This window comes from Haliotis rubra, unplaced genomic scaffold (genome assembly GCF_003918875.1).
Source record: "Haliotis rubra isolate DU_JTF1 unplaced genomic scaffold, ASM391887v1 Scf145, whole genome shotgun sequence".
In the NCBI taxonomy this organism is placed as follows: Eukaryota; Metazoa; Mollusca; class Gastropoda; order Lepetellida; family Haliotidae; genus Haliotis; species Haliotis rubra.
The window spans coordinates 1,098,108-1,118,488 of record NW_025765392.1 but is presented as its reverse complement, the minus strand read 5'-3'; the positions used below and the strand labels follow the sequence as shown (position 1 = coordinate 1,118,488).

The following is a 20,381-nucleotide window of genomic DNA, read 5'->3' as shown; positions in this document are numbered from 1 at the left end:
ATCATGCTATGCTATCACCCCTCCGCCCCCACAAGTTTGTCACCTTTTATATATCCCACAGTCCCTACAATCAATTACCAGTAAAACTAATTTAATATCCCACCTAAACGTTGAATTGGTATAAATTCTTAACGCGTTGACGCATTTACAACACTTGAAAAGAGCCCGTCTCACCTTTACCAATGTGCATGTAAGTGATATCATGAACGCTTTGGTTTGAAATTTTAACAAGAATACATGCTGTTTGTCCCACTTTTGTACGACATGTGTTAGCATACACATGTATTTCCGTGTTTATATAATACATGTATTATGATTCATGGTTCATGTTGTCATAGTTTGATCATATGTATACATGTACACGGAAGCAATTCAATGATTATAGGTCTCTGGGCGGGGTTTACAAGGAGGCGAGTCTCTTCCTGGCTGAACTCGTTCCCTTCTAGGCACAGCCTCAATGTCAAAGAGCTTTTGAAACTTTCTTGTATCCCCTTTCAAAATATTGTTTTACTACATGCTCTTTACAGCATACATCGTTTAATCACGAAGACGAATAAGAATGTAATTATACAGTTTTAGTAAACCAGACCAAAGAAGGCAGATATCTAGTGGTATACCGACTATCAATTATGACGTACACTTTCCTGTCTTCTTGTGCCAAAACAATATCACATTCACGCATGAAAAAAGCTAAATAGTAACCCTGAACATCTGAACAAGCGTGATAAAATAGTACACGTGTTGGCGTGGACCACGTTTCACTAAAGTGGCATCATATATCATCAACGATCAACGCAGGCGTGGAGCGGCGTCCCGCTGGTACTGGTCATGGAACATGATGGGTGATGCTCATAAAACAAAACGAGCCCACGCCTGGCCTATACTTACAGTATTCGAGATACCTCATATTTAAACAATTCTGTCGCGCTCTGATTCCTTACCTTACAGCTGTCTGTCTCTACTCCTAGCGTGTGAGATGAAACTTGATGTAATCGCGTCTACAAGACTATTGCAAGTGTGTCTGACTATTGGCGATATGAGAATGTCGGTGTTTGAGTGTAACCCACTGGGATAGCATGTCACAGTTTAATGTGGACACCTAATTGAGGCACAATATACAGACTCCAGCAGATCAGTCAGTGAGTTCCTCACATACGAAACGCCAGGCAGTGTAACACAAAGTAACACCTAAAAACTGAATTGAAAAGTCGTATTGGAAAAACAGCATCTCTATATTGTCTTTTTTTTTAAACAGTGAAAACGTTTCGACGAATGCCATGATAATGGACACTGTCAATTTGCTAAGAGGTGCAGTAAGGAAAACATAAACATACTTTAATAGGGAAATTTAAGGTAATCGGGCTGGAGGACGAAAATTGTCAAATAAACTAGTTTATCCTCAACAGATCCCAAATCTCTGGTACAACATATTCTCCAGAGACATCAAGTGATAACTGATGCCAACGTTGGCTACTCCAACGTCAACATTGTCACCAATACCAGGGTAGAGACGTTGCATGGCATGGCATGGCATGGATATACCTGGATACTCGGATTAATATGCAGGATATCGACACAGACTCTAAGTAATGGTGTATCATCACACCCATACTCACACAAGGAAACATTTGCAAACACACTGACAGACGATGTGCCCCCCACCCCCACCCCCGTACCAAACAGACATGAGGGCACGTGTCCAGTAAAAGACATGAGGGCACATGGTCAGTCATACAGACACAGGAGCACATGTCAGTCATATGGTCACGGGGCACATCGTCTACCATACTGACAGTAGATCGTATAGTCAGAAGCACACCTTCCAGCATACAGATGGAGAAGTACATTTTCAGTCTACTGACACGGATGTACATCATCGCTTATAGTTACACGGATGTGTAATCCCACTTAATAGAGTGAATGTGCTCTTGAGAAACAAAAGAATCAGATGATCACTCACGTAAATAACCAAAGGTCAAGACACAGAAAAAAGCAACAAAGAATAATGTCAAACCTGTGGTTTAGTGGGCCCATTCATTAACATAACGGGAAATAAAAACTTAAAAATACCACCAGCTTAACGGCGCAGTTCAGTCTGACCGCGCACATATCAATGCATTCTTCAGACAAAAACATTGCCCATAAAATCTCCATACATAAAAGGTAGTTAATTCTTACGGCCTTGAAGATGTCACGAAGTAACACCTTTACCACAAAGATGAAAATGCCATAGGTTGTCACATTTCCTTATTCCACGTGCTTGTCAGGTGAGACTTGGGTCAGTGGACATAGCTGAGATAGCTGAGAAAGAGCGGTAACATACAACTACAGTATTGTCATCAGGCAACACGGGACAGTACGCCAGGGAGCAACATGGAGCCGTGAATCAAAGACATACCATCAGAATAGGCCAACATTTCTCAAGCTGTTGTCAACTGAACGAGGAAACAAACAATGACTTAAAGACTTAGTTTTCGAAAGGTCAATGTGGCGTCTTTTACACTTAATTAACACCTGGTGGAATTTCCAGGTGCAGAAAGTACTAAACCTCCAGAAGAGAGCATAAGAACGTCGAGGTGAAAGGTAACCTTGACGTCGGGTGTGACCTTACCAGCGTAACGGTGGAGATTTTACGAGTTACCTCTTGTCATTGCACGAACTATCATTTGCAAGAAAATTCTCTTGTATACATGTCAGTGAGTGAGTTTAGTTTTACGCCGCGCTCAGCAATATTCCAGCTATATGGCGGCTGTCTGTAATTAATCGAGTCTGAGCCAGACAATCCAGCGATCAACAATATGAGCATTGAGTATATATATCAAATAGTACAACTGACACAAGTACTAAACAATTCAATTTTCAGGACACATTACTTCAATCAGTGATATCTAAACTAAAAACTATCGTAGGGCGCGCAAACGATTTAAGATCAAAGGTAGTGTTGACAGTGTCTCGAACGCACCGACCAGAAAACGTCATAAAAAAGGTATTGACTTACAAACTCGCAAGAAATCAAACAACTATGACCAGGAAACTTGTGGCCTCGCGGACACCTAACTGGTTTCCGGGCCCACCCTAACGTTCCGACTCGGCCTACAATGTGCTAAAAGCCTGTTGGGATACAGCATGCGTCATCTGTAATGGTGCATGCGATAATTTGCCCAGACAACGAGATGTCTTAGCCATGACGAATCTCACACCGAACAAAACGATCTTTTACTTTCGCGTGATATCCTGTACTTAAAACCATCTTCTACGGTTGTGGAATGCACTGGCAGGATCAACGGACTGGGACGCCATCAGTGTCGAGTGACAACAACTGACAAGTGAAGTAAACCGCTGGCTTCATCGCCTCATTGTACACGGGCTGTAAATCTCGACAGCCTACGTACTCAATTTAGATACGGAAATAAGTGTAAACAGCTTTATTTGTTAAGTACGTTTCATTGCGTGTTGTCACAAGCGATCTTCTAGTGGTCGTCTTCCAACACCGCTCGTCAAGGTCAACGGTTCAATGTTAATGGTACACTTCATGCAACGTAGTGATATGTATAGACGGGAGGTTCTGTATACTATGAAGGTGTAGGACATTGCGCATGTGCTAATACGCCAGAATGGGAAATAACAGTTCTCGTGCATGATGAATGATGAGCATTTAGTTCATTTCGTTTCCGGAGAGGTTTTGAAATACTCGCTGGAAAAAATTTCGTATTATTTACTGTACTGACAGAAACCACTTATCCGAACTTGTGAATGATGTTTGTCTACCGTTTTGGCAGGAGAAAGTCTGCAACAGATCACATGACTGAATTCCCCGCTGCTGGGTATGATAACACTCCCCTCTATTGGATATGGTAAAACTATTGTTAATTTTAACCCCAGTATTAGAGCAAAATTGTAAGTCTAGGTCTTACACCCGGACAAACTGGGTGTATATCCGGGTGTGTACACACGAGGCGACTTGTATTGTCCAGACTGACCATACAAACAACGGAGCTGCTGCGCGCACAATGAGTCCTGGCCAGGTCCCTTTGCTCCAGCAGTTGTGGACAATGGGAGGAGTTGAGGTGGACAGGGTACCCTGCAGACTGACCTCACCCACCCTGCTGTGTACACACCTCCTACATACCAGGCCACAACCAGCCGTGGCTCCCCGTCACCCGCTACAATAGTGTTTAATAGATGTCATACGGTGTAGGGTGTCTCAATGGCAGGGCATGAATAGGTGGTGAGATCACCAACATATGGATTCAAGAAGTATGCAAAGGTGTACTAACTGCGCGTTCGAAAGTAAAATTTCATTAACTGAAACACCTTCCTCGCCACATGTTCCAAACAATTATGAAATTAGCATGCAGCTGTGCAAGTGACGCCCAACCTCAAAACGTAAACGAAGTGTGAATCCACAACTCTTTCTAACGGCCATGTTTTAACAAAATTTTAATGTTCACGAAAACAGATTCGAAGTGATACAAAGCCTCACACTTTCCTTGATACACAACCATATATAATGCCAACACACGATGACAAATGATAAATAATGTCAATAATATTATTCATCGCAGTATATAAAAACCTATGGTACAAAGCAAATATGCATTCTATATGCCTGAAAGTGCTTGGTGAAGCATAGCCGTGACACCAGAGGCTTTCAAGGATCTTAAGCCCATCAAGTTTATAGGACGTGAAGTAGCTACCTACAGTGTATACATATTTTCAATGAACACCACCAGCCTCTCTACGGTAGGCGGTATTAAGTCCATAAATGTGACTCTTGTATAATTGTATTACTCGATATGTATATCTTATCAGGTTTGGCTTCCGAGGACAGGCGTTACATAAAATACACATAATAAAAGTAAAATAATTCTATATGTTAACGAGACAGACATGAATTATAATTGTTATCAAATAGATGGTATCAGTCAAGAGCACCTGGTCATCAATAAGTATACCACTTAAGAGATGTGAGCATGGATTGCATGACGCACGTCTTGATATTTACCACTTAGGTGAAACAAACGACCACGGTCATAGTGCTAAATGACCAGGAATCATCATCATAATCAAGCCGCATCCTTCAGGTTATGACGGCTAAGGGACATAATTCACGATGACTTGTGTCTCTATACTGTTTAACCCCCGAAGATCCCGGACCCGTGAAGATCCGGGATAGAATAGGTCTTCAGCAACCCATGTGCTTGCCATAAAAGGCGACTATGCTTGTCGTAAGAGGCGACTAACGGGATCGGGTGGTCAGTTTCGCTGACTTGGTTGACACATGTCATCGGTTCCCAATTGCGCAGATCGATGCTCATGCTGTTGATCACTGGATTGTCTGGTCCAGACTCGATTATTTACAGACCGCCGCCATATAGCTGGGATATTGCTGAGTGCGGCGTAAAACTAAACTCACTCACTCACTCCCCGAAGATCCGGGTTAGAATTAATCTGCAGCAACCCATGCTTGAACGTAAGGGGAGACTAAAGGGATTGGGTGGTCCGTGAGTGAGTGACGTTTTACGCTGCTTTAGCAATATTCCAGCAATATCACGGCAGGAGACACCAGAAATGTCCTTCACACATTGTACCCATGTGGGGAATCGAACCCGGGTTTTCGGCGTGACGAACGGACGCTTTAACCACTAGGCTACCCTACCGCCCAGATCGGGTGGTCAGGCTCGCTGACTTGCTTCATGCAAGTCATCGTATCCCAATGCTCATGACTTAAGTCACTGGAATGTCTGCTCCAGACTCGATTACATACAGGCTGCAGCCATATTGGTGGAATTACTGTCGACCACATTGAACCGATCCGCCGTGATATAACTTGAACTTATTCACATCTACGTTAAACACACCCCACTCACTCACCATAACTAACAAGCGCTTTCATTGTTATATTACATGAATGTTACGAGTGTTAGTCCAAAAGACGAAAACGTTTAATCCATGTTACCAATCATGATGTAAGTAAACCTGATACCATGGTTTGAATCAACGTAACTCATAATTTGACGTATTATCACTGTTATTGATCTGGTGACACGTGTTCACCTGTATTCATCCTGATTGATGATGGTAGGAGAACACAGGTGTCCAGGTGTGATTGACAGGTAAGTAGCTTGGAAAACGGGGACAAGAATGATGGCCGGACGCACACATGTCAATTATACTCAATATTGCAAACTCCACTCACTGTCAGGTCATCTGTTAGTGGACTTACGACATGCACTCTTATTGGGTAACATAGATGGGTGCCTGTTGTCATCGCTGTGCGGACAATGTTACTGCCTAATTGCTGTATGACGCAATTGTACATAACCATACACAACTAACTGTATTCATTTACCTACGTCATAGAAGACCGGGGAGGATCTAATGACAAGTAAATTGTAAAGTGATAATTTATGTTACTGATATATAATGCAGATTGAATTAACTTTCAGAGGTAAATGTGCTCTCAGAACAATTGACGTCAATCGTAAAAATGTGGGTGATTGAGTTCAGTTTTACGCCGCTTTCAGCAATATTCCAACAATATCACGGCGGGGGGACACCAGAAATGTGCTTCACACATTTTACCCATGTGAGGAATCGAACCCGGGTTTCCGGCGTGACAAGCGACGCTTTAACCACTAGGTTACACCACCACCCCGTAAGGTGTGAGTGAGGTAGCGTAACCATTTCAGATATATGACGGCGTGTCAGCTTCATGTGAGCCCCGAGTGGTATATGTTTGAGAAACCTAAGAAGATGTTGCTGACACAGTCAGAAATATAATCAACCCCTGGACTTAAACGTTTACCATGCGGCTCTGACACAGGCAGTGGACGCTACGCTGCAAGTCGCCTCACACAGTTGTGTCACCTAAATATTCGACAGTATATTCTAGGGTTATGTTATCTATGACATAATTGCAAATTAGTTGATACAAATCTTTCAGCATAAAAAACTCCATGTACACACCGTAAAGACTGCCATGTTCCGGAGTGAGAAGCAAGCCTTATTGAAGTTACGACTGGTCAAACAATTGTATTATTTTAAGTAAGCGAGATCTAACTCTGCTGTGACTCGTGGGTCGCGGGCCTGTTTACCTGCTGTGGTCGTGTTGATTCGCCAGCTTAACCCCGCATACGGCACGGCTCTCGCGTTTATCTACAAATTGACACGGGCCTGTTGTCCCTTAATTCTTAACGGTTTAATTTCGTGGATGTCCTCCATAACACAACGTTAGCCTGGTACACGAAGGATGAGGAGACGACCGCGAATGACGGCAGCTGTGTACTAGGACGAGGGCGTGAAATATCAGACCGTCGTTAATAAGTACTGACATCACCACCAGAGCACATCCATAATTATACTATCGCAGAACAGTCAGCAAATCGTCACCAATTACAGTAAAAAACATACTTTAATGGAGGTGAGGTGAAATTGGGTTTTACGTCGTGCTTCAGAATATTTCGTTCATATGACGACGTGCATGCGTGTGTATGTGTATGTGTATCACGGTGGGTGACACAAGAAATGGCTTCACACATTGTACCCATGTAGGAAATCGAACCCGGGTCTTCGGCGGGACGAGCGGGTGCTTTAACCATTAGGCTATTCCATCGCCCTAACCCGTGGGGGGACGTCATCCGATACAGCAAGACATGCGATTAGATACTATAATAAAACGAAACCAATTCGCGTGTGTTCTGCACAAAGGATATCAGGTGACGTACATGTGGTCAGTGCATCGTTAAACTACCCAAGACCTATCCCGTTAACCTTTGCCGTGGCTAACTATATTGCCCTTGAACCATAGAGTTGTAAACTAAGTCCCAAAGTTGCGATAACGCGGACCTCTTTTACTATACCTACGTGGAATTGAAACTCAGGGTGTGGCTTGTCAGTATTTATAATTCTCACAGTTAAATCCAGGCTTAGACATGGTATCTGTCGACCTTAAATAATTACCCAGTCGTTTACTATCAGACACGATTCAGTGGAGATTCCCACCTGGATTTGTAAGCTCTCAGCAAGGACTTGATAGTTAGTATTAGTCACATAAGAACGTTAAACAACACCTGGATATGGAGAAACAGATAAGTACCCACTTCCATTGACTTCGATACAAACTGACCTTGCCGTGCCTTCTATGACACTAGCTGTAGGCTATGTCCAGGAAGTCACCCACAGATCGTTATCTATGTATTAATCGGAAGCATCTCTGTCGGGACCAACATTTAGACTCACAAATAAACATAATACCCTATTTCCAAATATATATCTCCAAGTACACATTAATATTTTAATGAAATCCAAATGGATCTCGCAACAAAGCTTAAACGTTGACTTGCTACATCATTCTATACTTGAGGTGGATTAAGATATGATTTATTGGATGTAAGACTGAGTGAAGATGTGTACAACAGTGTTGTGGCCTACTTGGTGTACCCCGTCCACGAGGATCTGCTTGTTGTTCACCAGATTATACACCATGCAATTAAGCAATTGAAATTAAAAGTATACACATATAAGTACACTATATCTAAAGTGTATTCCTACCCGTCTAGATATAGAACCAAGAAAGCCTGCCAAAGTGAATACACTAGCTAGGATATATGTGTACCAATGAGAGTACACTAATCTTGGGTGAATCGCTACCAGTGTGAATGCGAGCTGGAAAGTATGTCTATCCGTGTCAGTATACTAGTGTCAGTTAAAGTCCAGCTGTGTCAGTATACAAGCTGGGATGAATGTCTACCCATGTGAGTATACCAGATAGGGTGAATGTCTACCAATGTCAGTATAGAAGCTGCGGATAATGTCTACCCGTGTGTGTATACAAGCTGGGGAGAATGTCTACCCGTGTCGGTATACTAGCTGGGATGAATGTCTACCCGTTTCGGTATAGAAGCTGGGGAGAATGCCTACCCGTGTCGGTATAGAAGCTGGGGAGAATGTCTACCCGTGTCGGTATAGAAGCTGGGGAGAATGTCTACCCGTGTCGGTATAGAAGCTGCGGAGAATGTCTACCCGTGTCGGTATAGAAGCTGGGGAGAATGCCTACCCGTGTCGGTATAGAAGCTGTGTCTACCCGTGTCGGTATACAAGCTGGGATGAATGTCTACCCGTGTCGGTATAGAAGCTAGGGTCGGAGAATGCTGGGGAGAATGTCCACCCGTGTCGGTATAGAAGCTGGGAGAATGTCCACCCGTGTCGGTATAGAAGCTGGGGAGAATGTCTACCCGTGTCGGTATAGAAGCTGGGGAGAATGTCTACCCGTGTCGGTATAGAAGCTGGGAGAATGTCTACCCGTGTCGGTATAGAAGCTGGGAGAATGTCTACCCGTGTCGGTATAGAAGCTGCGGAGAATGTCTACCCGTGTCGGTATAGAAGCTGGGGAGAATGTCTACCCGTGTCGGTATACAAGCTGAGATGAATGTCTACCCGTGTCGGTATAGAAGCTGGGGAGAATGTCTACCCGTGTCGGTATAGAAGCTGCGGAGAATGCCTACCCGTGTCGGTATACAAGCTGGGGAATGTCACCCGTGTCGGTATACAAGCTGCGGAGAATGCCTACCCGTGTCGGTATAGAAGCTGGGGAGAATGCCTACCCGTGTCGGTATAAGCTGGGAGAATGTCTACCCGTGTCGGTATAGAAGCTGCGGAGAATGTCTACCCGTGTCGGTATAGAATGCCTACCCGTGTCGGTATACTAGCTGGGGAGAATGTCTACCCGTGTCGGTATACCAGATTCTATGCCATCTGAGTACACCAGCTGGCGTGTACATCTACCCATATGAGTAATACGTTTGTCACATTTCCATATTTAATAAAGATATCACAATCGCTCTATCACTTCATAATCTGATAATAGAGAGGAATTCTCCATTTCATTATAGGTATGAATACATCAGGCGTTTTGTGTCTGGCCTCAAATCGTGGGTATGTCACCTACATTTTATTTCTGCATCACCAACCACGGTCAGTGGAATGTTTTGATACTGAAACTATGGTGATGACGAGATAGTTATGTCGTGTTAACAACCGTCTTCATCAGATACGGATGTACAAAAGAATTGTTTTGTTTACTCGAGTGTTGAAACTATTCAAGTAATGCGGGCGATGAAGATTTGACTAAAAGCTATTACTCAAATAACTGCATGTGTTTCAACAGATGGTATATGTAACTACATGTATAACAAACACGCTGAATATCAACTTACGGCTGAGCAGGGGAGTTTACAAATACTTATGATACTTACGAATGTTACAGACACTATACAGTCGGAACGAGGAATGTTACAGATACTGTGTAACTAAGGCACAGAATGTTACAAAGTCTGTACAGCTGGAGCATGGAATGTTACAGACATACAGCTGAAGCGCAGAATATTACTCCTGTATAGGTGGAGTGAAGAATGTTACACTGTACTGCTGAAGCGCAGAATGTTACTGACACTACTGCTGCTGAAGCGCAGAAGGTTACTGACACTGTACAGCAGAAGCGCAGAATGTTACTGACACTGTACTGCTGAAGCGCAGAATGTTACAGACACTGTACTGCTGAAGCGCAGAATGTTACTGACACTGTACTGCTGAAGCGCAGAATGTTACTGACACTGTACTGCAGAAGCGCAGAATGTTACTGACACTGTACTGCTGAAGCGCAGAATGTTACTGACACTGTACTGCTGAAGCGCAGAATGTTACTGACACTGTACAGCAGAAGCGCAGAATGTTACTGACACTGTACAGCAGAAGCGCAGAATGTTACTGACACTGTACAGCAGAAGCGCAGAATGTTACTGACACTGTACAGCAGAAGCGCAGAATGTTACTGACACTGTACAGCAGAAGCGCAGAATGTTACTGACACTGTACAGCAGAAGCGCAGAATGTTACTGACACTGTACACACTGCAGCGAAGCGCAGAATGTTACTGACACTGTACAGCAGAAGCGCAGAATGTTACTGACACTGTACTGCAGAAGCGCAGAATGTTACTGACACTGTACAGCTGAAGCGCAGAATGTTACTGACACTACAGCAGAAGCGCAGAAGGTTACTGACACTGTACTGCTGAAGCGCAGAAGGTTACTGACATTGTATAGCTGAAGCGCAGAAGGATACTGTCGTGTACTGAAGCGCAGAAGGTTACAGACATTGTATAGCTGGAGCGCAGGTTACAGACATTGTATAGCTGAAGCGCAGGTTACAGACATTGTATAGCTGAAGAGCAGAAGGTTACAGACATTGTATAGCTGGAGCGCAGAAGGTTACAGACATTGTATAGCTGAAGCGCAGAAGGTTACAGACATTGTATAGCTGAAGCGCAGAAGGTTACAGACATTGTATAGCTGAAGCGCAGAAGGTTACAGACATTGTATAGCTGAAGCGCAGAAGGTTACAGACATTGTATAGCTGAAGCGCAGAATGTTACAGACACTGTACAGTTGGAGCGGAGAATGTTTGAGACACTTTAACTCCAGTTGAGAATGTTACATGCCGGAGTGGAGGTACACATAATGCTATTAAACTATATATGACGGGATCTAAAGATAACACGTACGTTAAGGGTGAATGGTTTCATAGCGCGCAACATAAACTCTGAAAATCATTCTGTAATGTACACGATTAGGGACTGATGGCTGCTATATACGTGAATATCAGACATCATTTCCAGCAGTTTTATTGACTCGTTATGTTTGCCTTGCTATAGTATCCATCGACGAAAAACGCTATTCATGTATGTTTACAGTTTGTAATGGGGTATTGCATTGTCACAAGCCGTGTCTCCTTGGACGTGCAGGTATTACACTAACGTACATGTGGGCTGACAGTATTATACTGTTCCATAATGATTATATACGTGCTAAATATATGAAGCATGTATTACCGGATTACACACTATAAAAACGTCAGTGCTAAAAATACCCAGTCTTGACTATCCTCAGAAACAGATTCCATTTGATGTAACACTTATTCGACTGGACAAAAAAATTAGTTTTCAGCTCAGGCCGAAAGTACGACATATCCATCTCTAAAGGAATACGAATGTTACACTGCGCTATGTTCTCTAACTTTATCTTGTACAAATGCTATGAGTGAGCCCTTACACAATTACCTGACGCTGGATGGTCAGAATATTCACTCACACTGTAGCCAAGTCAAAGGTTTAGATGGCAGGGCAGTATCAACAAGAAAGAACAATTTTATTCCTGCCATTAAGCCTTGGTGATCAGTGTGGAACACTTGAAGAGGAAATGTCAACGTCGTCGACAATAGTATTTCTGATCACGAGAGAAATTAGATTTTTTAGTTCCAAATCCTTGTCATGTTTATCAAATGAAAATCCCTTCTGCGACACAGAGGTACATGCACACAGCTAAAACTATGACTTCCCATTCATTGCGTGATAATAACTTGACACCAGTGAAAATAATAGCAGTTTGTGTGAATTTCCTGTCATCGATTCCAAGTTGTCCCAATCAGTAAATAACAATACAATAGATAGGCATTACATCAGACTGAAGCCACTCACGTGTGTTGGTCTCCTTATGTAGCCCTGTACAATCCAGTGTCAGTGACTGCCAGGTGGATGGAGAAGATGGTGATGTCAAAGTACCTGATGTCCGCGTGGCTCTCGTATCCCCACTGGGCGACAGGCCCCGCGACGCGATTCATATACAATACATAAGTATGGCAGATAAGCCCGCAAGCTCGCTAGCGTTGGACCGAGCGTCGGGACGTGATTTATGCGTCAAGTGGGACTCTGCCAGCCAGGGTCACGGTCAAATAACACTGGAGGATGAATATAAAATAGAAGCTTGACTGCTACCACTACGGTCAGTGATACCTGGTGAGTGGACAGTACTCCGCATCGGCTGACCACAAGCGAAAGTGCCCTTAACTTCAAAGTGAGGTCTGTCTCACCGACAGGTAGACATCCTGCGAAAGTGAACTCCACTCAGCGGGATGTCCTATAACGCACGTTACAGCCTTTTCCTGGGAACGAATGCGTTAAAGCCGAGATTCAACACAGACATAATTGTAAACACGTTCCGTACTGGACAGTTTGTCTCAAGGAATCAGGGCGATCGTCCAAGTGAATTAATACTTAAGTCAACGGAGCTTGATAGTTAAGAAATGTTGATACTGAAGGCAGTAGAAAGGCAGCCGCACAACCCTGCATACAATATGGTCAGCCAAGCAGTGAAACCCGAGTTCGCTTAGAAGCTTTGACTTCTCAAAATTCATTTCCAAGTACGTTCTGAGTGAGTGGCTCAGTGGGATAATGAAGTCACTTAAGCATTTCAATAAAGGGTAGATATTAATGTTAATTGTAGCATATGCAGTGGTATGAGCCGGGATATCCTCGCATTCCTGAGCCGCAATTTCTAGGGCAAATTCTCCAGTGTGTATTGTAAACAAAACGACGGGTCACGTGTTCAGTAAACCTGACATTTTATACCTTCGAGACAAACCTCTTGTTGAGCGTAATACCGAATGTGATTAAAATAGCTGTAGAAAACAGATAAAATTGTTATTTAAGAGTCATTTGAGGACCCGCGTTACATTTCGGTAAGCGACGTAGATCGTTATCATCTATTACGTTTCGGGTAGGTATGGGGTACGATATAGATGTCCGTGTTGTCATGGAATGTATCACATCCTATAGCGACAGCACCACTACAAGATTCAGTTTCAGGGAGGAAGTATTTGAATCACGCACCGATAACACTTGGATGACAAATATCGCTGACACAATTTAAGAAAGCTGTTGCATCTTTGCATCTAATCTTATTACAATCCGCACTCTACGACGCTTAACGCCAGCTAGCCACTATGGGTGGGTTTAAATTAAACGTTTTTAGTTTCCATTAAATCACAAATGCTCTATTGAGTCACAGGATTGCCTGGTCCATCACTTGCTTGTCTGGTCAAGCCTGTGGACAGGCCGTCCTCGTCGTATGGTATGTTAACGCGTAGTTTTATGCAAAATGTTGATGGCAGGACATGATTACCAGAAACACCTGGTGTTATCAGTGATTGGTACTGATCCATTCCTATACATGATTACCAGGGACACCTGGTGTTATCAGTGATTGGTACTGATCCACTCCTATACATGATTACCAGGGACACCTGGTGTTATCAGTGATTGGTACTTCGATCCATGATTACCAAGGACACCTGGTGTTATCAGTGATTGGTACTGATCCATTCTCCTATACATGATTACCAGGGACACCTGGTGTTATCAGTGATTGGTACTGATCCATCCCTATACATGATTACCAGGGACACCTGGTGTTATCAGTGATTGGTACTGATCAACTCCTATACATGATTACCAGGGACACCTGGTGTTATCAGTGATTGGTACTGATCAACTCCTATACATGATTACCAGGGACACCTGGTGTTATCAGTGATTGGTACTGATCAACTCCTATACATGATTACCAGGGACACCTGGTGTTATCAGTGATTGGTACTGATCCATCCCTATACATGATTACCAGGGACACCTGGTGTTATCAGCGATTGGTACTGATCCATCCCTATACATGATTACCAGGGACACCTGGTTGTTATCAGTGATGTTATCAGCGATTGGTACCTTGATCAACTCCTGATATCCCTATGATGATTACCAGGGACACCTGGTGTTATCAGTGATTGGTACTGATCCATCCCTATACATGATTACCAGGGACACCTGGTGTTATCAGTGATTGGTACTGATCAACTCCTATACATGATTACCAGGGACACCTGGTGTTATCAGTGATTGGTACTGATCCATTCCTATACATGATTACAGGGACACCTGGGGACACCTGGTGTTATCAGCGATTGGTACTGATCCATTCCTATACATGATTACCAGGTACACCTGGTGTTATCAGTGATTGGTACTGATCCATTCCTATACATGATTACCAGGGACACCTGGTGTTATCAGCGATTGGTACTGATCCATCCCTATAGCCGTCACTTCTACTCTCCCTTTGGATTCGGTGCGGGCAGATAGAGGAGACTGATTATTCTCATATATAAGACGATAGATAAACAACCATGTAGTGTGACGTGTTGAATTTGCAGGAAGAAACCCAGAGGCCGATGAAGTGAGCATAAGCTCGGTTAAGCTTGGTTTGGCGACAGGGAAATTGGGCACATCGTGCACATTCAAAAATCATGTCACTGAGGCAAGACGAATGTCACATATCTGTGAATCAAGAATTGTACGTGAAATCAGAGTAGTTTATAAAAAAGTAATCATTCAAGACACACAGATGAATGGAGTTGTAGGTAGCATTCAGAAAAACTAACAAAGCCTGCACATCATTTCTTACTCTGTGGTCCGTAACAACTTCAGCCGCAGAAAGCGTTTGTATTGAGGACTCTCTCCCTGTCGAAAACTTTGATGAAACTGGTGAATTACATTCCGACGTCATTCACTAGCTTACCAGAACTGTATACCTGTTCAGTACTTCAAAATCCCCGGTGTTATTTGCGTTTCATTTTGTTTGAAACATGAAATGGAGTGTCCAGGGAATGATATGCTTTCATCTTATGGCATGAGTGAAATGGTAACGCCCGAAAGGTGGCGAACGAGCGACCTTCTTACCCTTTGTTTGCATTAGTGCAGAACGATCAACGTGTGGATCAGATATGTCTGTGATCGATAGCGATACAGCCCGGCCATAGCTATACCTCCCAGCTCTCGCTACTACCGCAGGCAGGTCTCGCCGCTACCGCAGACCGTTCTCGCCGCTACCACACACAGGTCTCGCCACTACCGCACACAGGTCTCGCCACTACCGCACACAGGTTTCGCCACTACTCACACACACAGGTCTCACCGCTACCTATCGCCACTACACTCGCACCACTACCGCACACAGGTCCTCACCACTACCGCACACGGGGCTCACCAATACACTCACTACCTACCGCACACAGGTCTCACCACTACCGCACACTCACTACCGCACACAGATCTCACCACTACCGCACACAGGTCTCACCACTACCGCGCACACAGGTCTCACCACTAGGTCTCACCACTACCGCACACAGGTCTCACCACTACCGCACAGGTCTCAGGTCTACCGCACACAGGTCCACTACCGCACACAGGTCTCACCGCTACCGCACACCAGGTCTCACCGCTATCGCACAGAGAGATCTCACCACTACCGCACACAGGTCTACCACTACCGCACACAGGTCTCACCACTATCGCCCAGGTCTCACCACTACCGCACAGACCACTACCGCACACACAGATCTCTCACCGCTATCGCCCAGCTCTCACGACCATCGCACACAGCTCTCACCATTACCACCCGGGTGTCACGACAATCACCCGGCTCTCACGACAATCATCCTGGTCTCACGACTATCATCCTGGTCTCACGACTACCAACCAGGTCTCACGACTATCATCCTGGTCTCAGGACTATCATCCTGGTCTCACGACTATCATCCTGGTCTCACGACTACCAACCAGGTCTCACGACTACCATCCAGGTCTCACGACTATCATCCTGGTCTCACGACTACCAACCAGGTCTCACGACTACCAACCAGGTCTCACGACTATCATCCTGGTCTCACGACTATCATCCTGGTCTCACGACTATCATCCTGGTCTCACGACTATCATCCTGGTCTCACGACTATCATCCTGGTCTCACGACTATCATCCTGGTCTCACGACTATCATCCTGGTCTCACGACTACCATCCTGGTCTCACGACTACCAGCCAGGTCTCACGACTATCATCCTGGTCTCACGACTACCAGCCAGGTCTCACGACTATCATCCTGGTCTCACGACTGTCCCCAAGGCTCTCGACTTCCACCCGGGTCTCATGACAATCACCCAGCCATTCACCAAGTTCTCATCCGGAAGCTTCCCAACGTATCTCGATATGGTACTCAATGGCCATTGTGTCCACACAGTTCAAGCAAGGTACAGGGGGCCCATTCTGCCCTGGAATCCCAAGTCAAGGAACTTATTTTTTCAGAACCTGGTTTCCGTTCCACAAAGTGATCCCAGCTCCGAGACTGGCATATACCTCTCATGGTGCAACAATGGCCTACTGTGGTATGAGCAGGGGTATTGTGGATGACAACTTCTTTACTATACATAGACAACGTTTGAAGTCTACTTCTTGCCTCTAATACATGGAATTACATCCAATTATAAATTGCCTACGTATGCCCACGGCCGGCAGTTGTAAATGTAACATTGTCGCTTTGTGGAAGGGGCTCAGAACATTGATGCGTTTGTTTCATGTTTGCTTGGGAGCGACGATGTAGATGTGGGGTAGTGGGGCCTCGTGGTGTAGCGATCTGCACCAGGAACACAATGACTGACACATTTCCTCGTATCATGATTACATTGGCAAAACAAAATGAAATGAAAACGAAATGCTGCCATGTTCTACTGGGAAATATGTGACAAACCAACGCTTAACATTAGTGTTTACACCATAGGCCCTGAGACATTAAATCTTGCTTGGGATGTATGAATTCCCATTTCTTACAACTAACAAATAGTACGATGGAATTTTACAGGTAGATTTAACATTGCTATTTCTCATATGAGCACCCTTATCGTAACATAATAGTATTCTAGTTGTTCATATTACGTTGTCAGTGGTTCAAGATTAATTTTATATTCATTTTTTCATATTTTTTACCGCCTCCGTGGTGTAGTGGTTAGAGCGTCCGCCCGGGGAGCGCAAGGTCGCAGGTTCGATCCCTGACCGCGTCATACCAAAAGACGTTAAAATATGGTACTTGTTGGTCCCTGCCTGGCGCTCGGCATTAATGGGTACAACAAGGACTGGTCGGCTCGGAGTCAGTATAATGTGTCTGAGTGGGGTATTCATGCTTCACACCGGCATGGTATCTCAGTGGGCTAGCACTATAAAACCAGCTTTAGTCTGGGCTAGTACAAGCAGCCGCACATACACACGCATGCACGTCGTCATATGAGCGAAATATTCTCCAGTAGGACGTTAAACCCAATTTCACCTCACCTCACCTATATTCATTTTTATTGTGTTATTATCTAAAAACCATATGCTTATGTGTTAACTAAGGTGAATCTCGATTATTAATTTGATACCAGGAATAGCACAAGCGTTGCAAATAGATGTGAAAACAGTGTAACCTACATTAAAACTACAAATAAATACCACATACATCAACAGTGTCAAAGAACCAAATAATACTGGCCAAGTGTTCGACTCGATTGGTTGAAGATCAGTTTCACGTACAGGGATCCCTGGGGGTGAACACCTCAAGCTGCCTGCCCCGAGACATGTATACGCAGTATCGTACGGAATTGAAATGCGAGGGGTCCGGATTGCAAAGTCATGTTTAGCATCCCGAAGTCGTAAATCACCCAAGGGGGCTTGGGTGGAAATGAGGTTGGGTGGTCAAAGGTTTCTACACGGTAAATGAGCGAGCGAAGTACAAATGGACTGAACACTAAACCACTAGTTATATATCCTCAGGTGAATTACACCGACCTGCACTCGGTGCATGTGGTTCCAAACACAACCATAGGTTTGCAAATCGTGACTGTCAGTATCTGCCCACGGGTCCTTGTCACGGTGCTTACGTGTTATACTTCTTGATCTGTTAACATCATGAGTGTCAGCAATGCACTATATGCTTGTCGGATAGTGCACGCATGAGACTCCTGATATTAATAAATACAGAAATATGGTGCACTAAAAGGTAAGAATCCGTGAAGATCCGGATTAGAATTGGTTTTCAGAATGCTTGTCGTAAGAGGCGACTAATGGGATCGGGTGGTCAGGCTCGCTCACATGTCATCCCGGTTGCGTAGACCGATGCGCATGATGTTAATCACTGGTTTGTCTGGTCCAGACTCGAACCCCTGATCATGTGTTTCTGGCGTGGTAAAGGACGCAACTCTGTACAGCAAATTGCAGTGCCTCAGACGATTAAGCCATCCGTGCCCACTGAGTGAGTGAGTTTAGTTTTACGCCCACTCAGCAATATTCCAGCTATATGGCGGCGGTCTGTAAATAATACAGTCTGGACCAGACAATCCAGTGATCAACAGCATGAGCATCTATCTACACAATATGGAACCGATGACATGTATCAACCAGGCCAGCGAGCCTGACCATCCTATCCCGTTAGTTGCCTCTTACGACAAGCATGGGTTACTGAAGATCAATTCTAACCTGGATCTTCACGGGTACCGTGCCCACTGAATTTGTAATAAATGATATACTACTCACAGAGATTAAAGAACACTCCATGGTTTCATGTACCATAGTTTATCAGAATCAATTGAGTAGCACATTTCCATTCGTCGAGGGCCGATCGAATGTATACTACCCATCAAAAGTTTAGACTCACTAGTGTAAATGTAGCCACTTACTTCAGTCAACTGTTCTAAACTAGATTTTGCAAAATATTCCATACTGTTTAAGGTACTGTTTTCACACATGAACTGATGTATTGTGAAACAAATTCGTAACGTTGAAAAGAGTATTGTCATGAGTTCAATAAATGACTGACTGACTGAGTTTGGTTTTACGCCGCTTTTAGCAATATTCCAGCAACATCACGGCGGGGGACATCAGAAATGGGCTTCACACATTGTGCCCATGTGGGGATTCGAACCCGGGTCTTCGGCGTGACGAGCCAACGCTTGAACCATTAGGCTACCCCACCGCCCCGTTCAATAAATGAAACTCTGTGCAAATTGGCGAATTATTACAAAACTTTACACCAAGAAGCAGCTGTTCACATGCACGATATTTGCACATGGTTTTCATCAATTTGATGCATGATCCTCGTGCAATTCATCTGCATAAGGTTTGCAGCTGGTTTCCCCCAAGTTAGTGGAGAAATTCATCTTCGATGTAACCACATATAAATACATAACATATAGTGAGAGCTTTAAGTGAGTAAATTTTTGATGGGTAGTATATTAAATTTGAAACTTTGAATCAGAACTTCATCGCTCATGAATCATGTCTTCAGTTACACAAAATCATCAGTTACACAAAATTATCAGTTACACAAAATCATCATGTTAGAATACTGCTTTATGTTAGACTGACTGACTGAGTTTGGTTTTACGCCGCTTTTAGCAATATTCCAGCAATATCACGGCGGGGCAAACCAGAAATGGGCTTCACTCATTGTACCTATGTTGGGATTCGAACCCGGGTCTTCAGCGTGACGAGCCAACGCTTTAACCACTAGACTACCCCACCGCCCCCTTTATGTTAGAATCGTGATGCTGTTTTATGTCTTGTCTTACTTTAAGGTGTTCAGTGCTGGGAATACCTTACATCTAAGTATGTAAATATTAGCGT

At 44.1% G+C, this 20,381-nt stretch overlaps 1 protein-coding gene across 4 annotated transcripts in view; it reads right to left on the bottom strand.

Annotated features, from left to right (window-relative positions):
* The window catches only part of LOC124269494 (serine-rich adhesin for platelets-like), a 58,037-nt gene that overhangs the window by 19,078 nt on the left and 18,578 nt on the right, over positions 1-20,381 (bottom strand). For 2 of the 4 annotated variants that reach the window (XM_046704510.1, XM_046704513.1), the window contains exon 1: positions 12,536-13,203. The exons of 1 other annotated variant lie outside the window; for it this stretch is intronic. The gene's annotated coding sequence lies outside the window, so the exon portion shown is untranslated. Of the gene's footprint in view, positions 1-12,535; positions 13,205-20,381 lie in introns of those variants that run through there. One more of the 4 variants, XM_046704514.1, reaches the window with a different exon arrangement.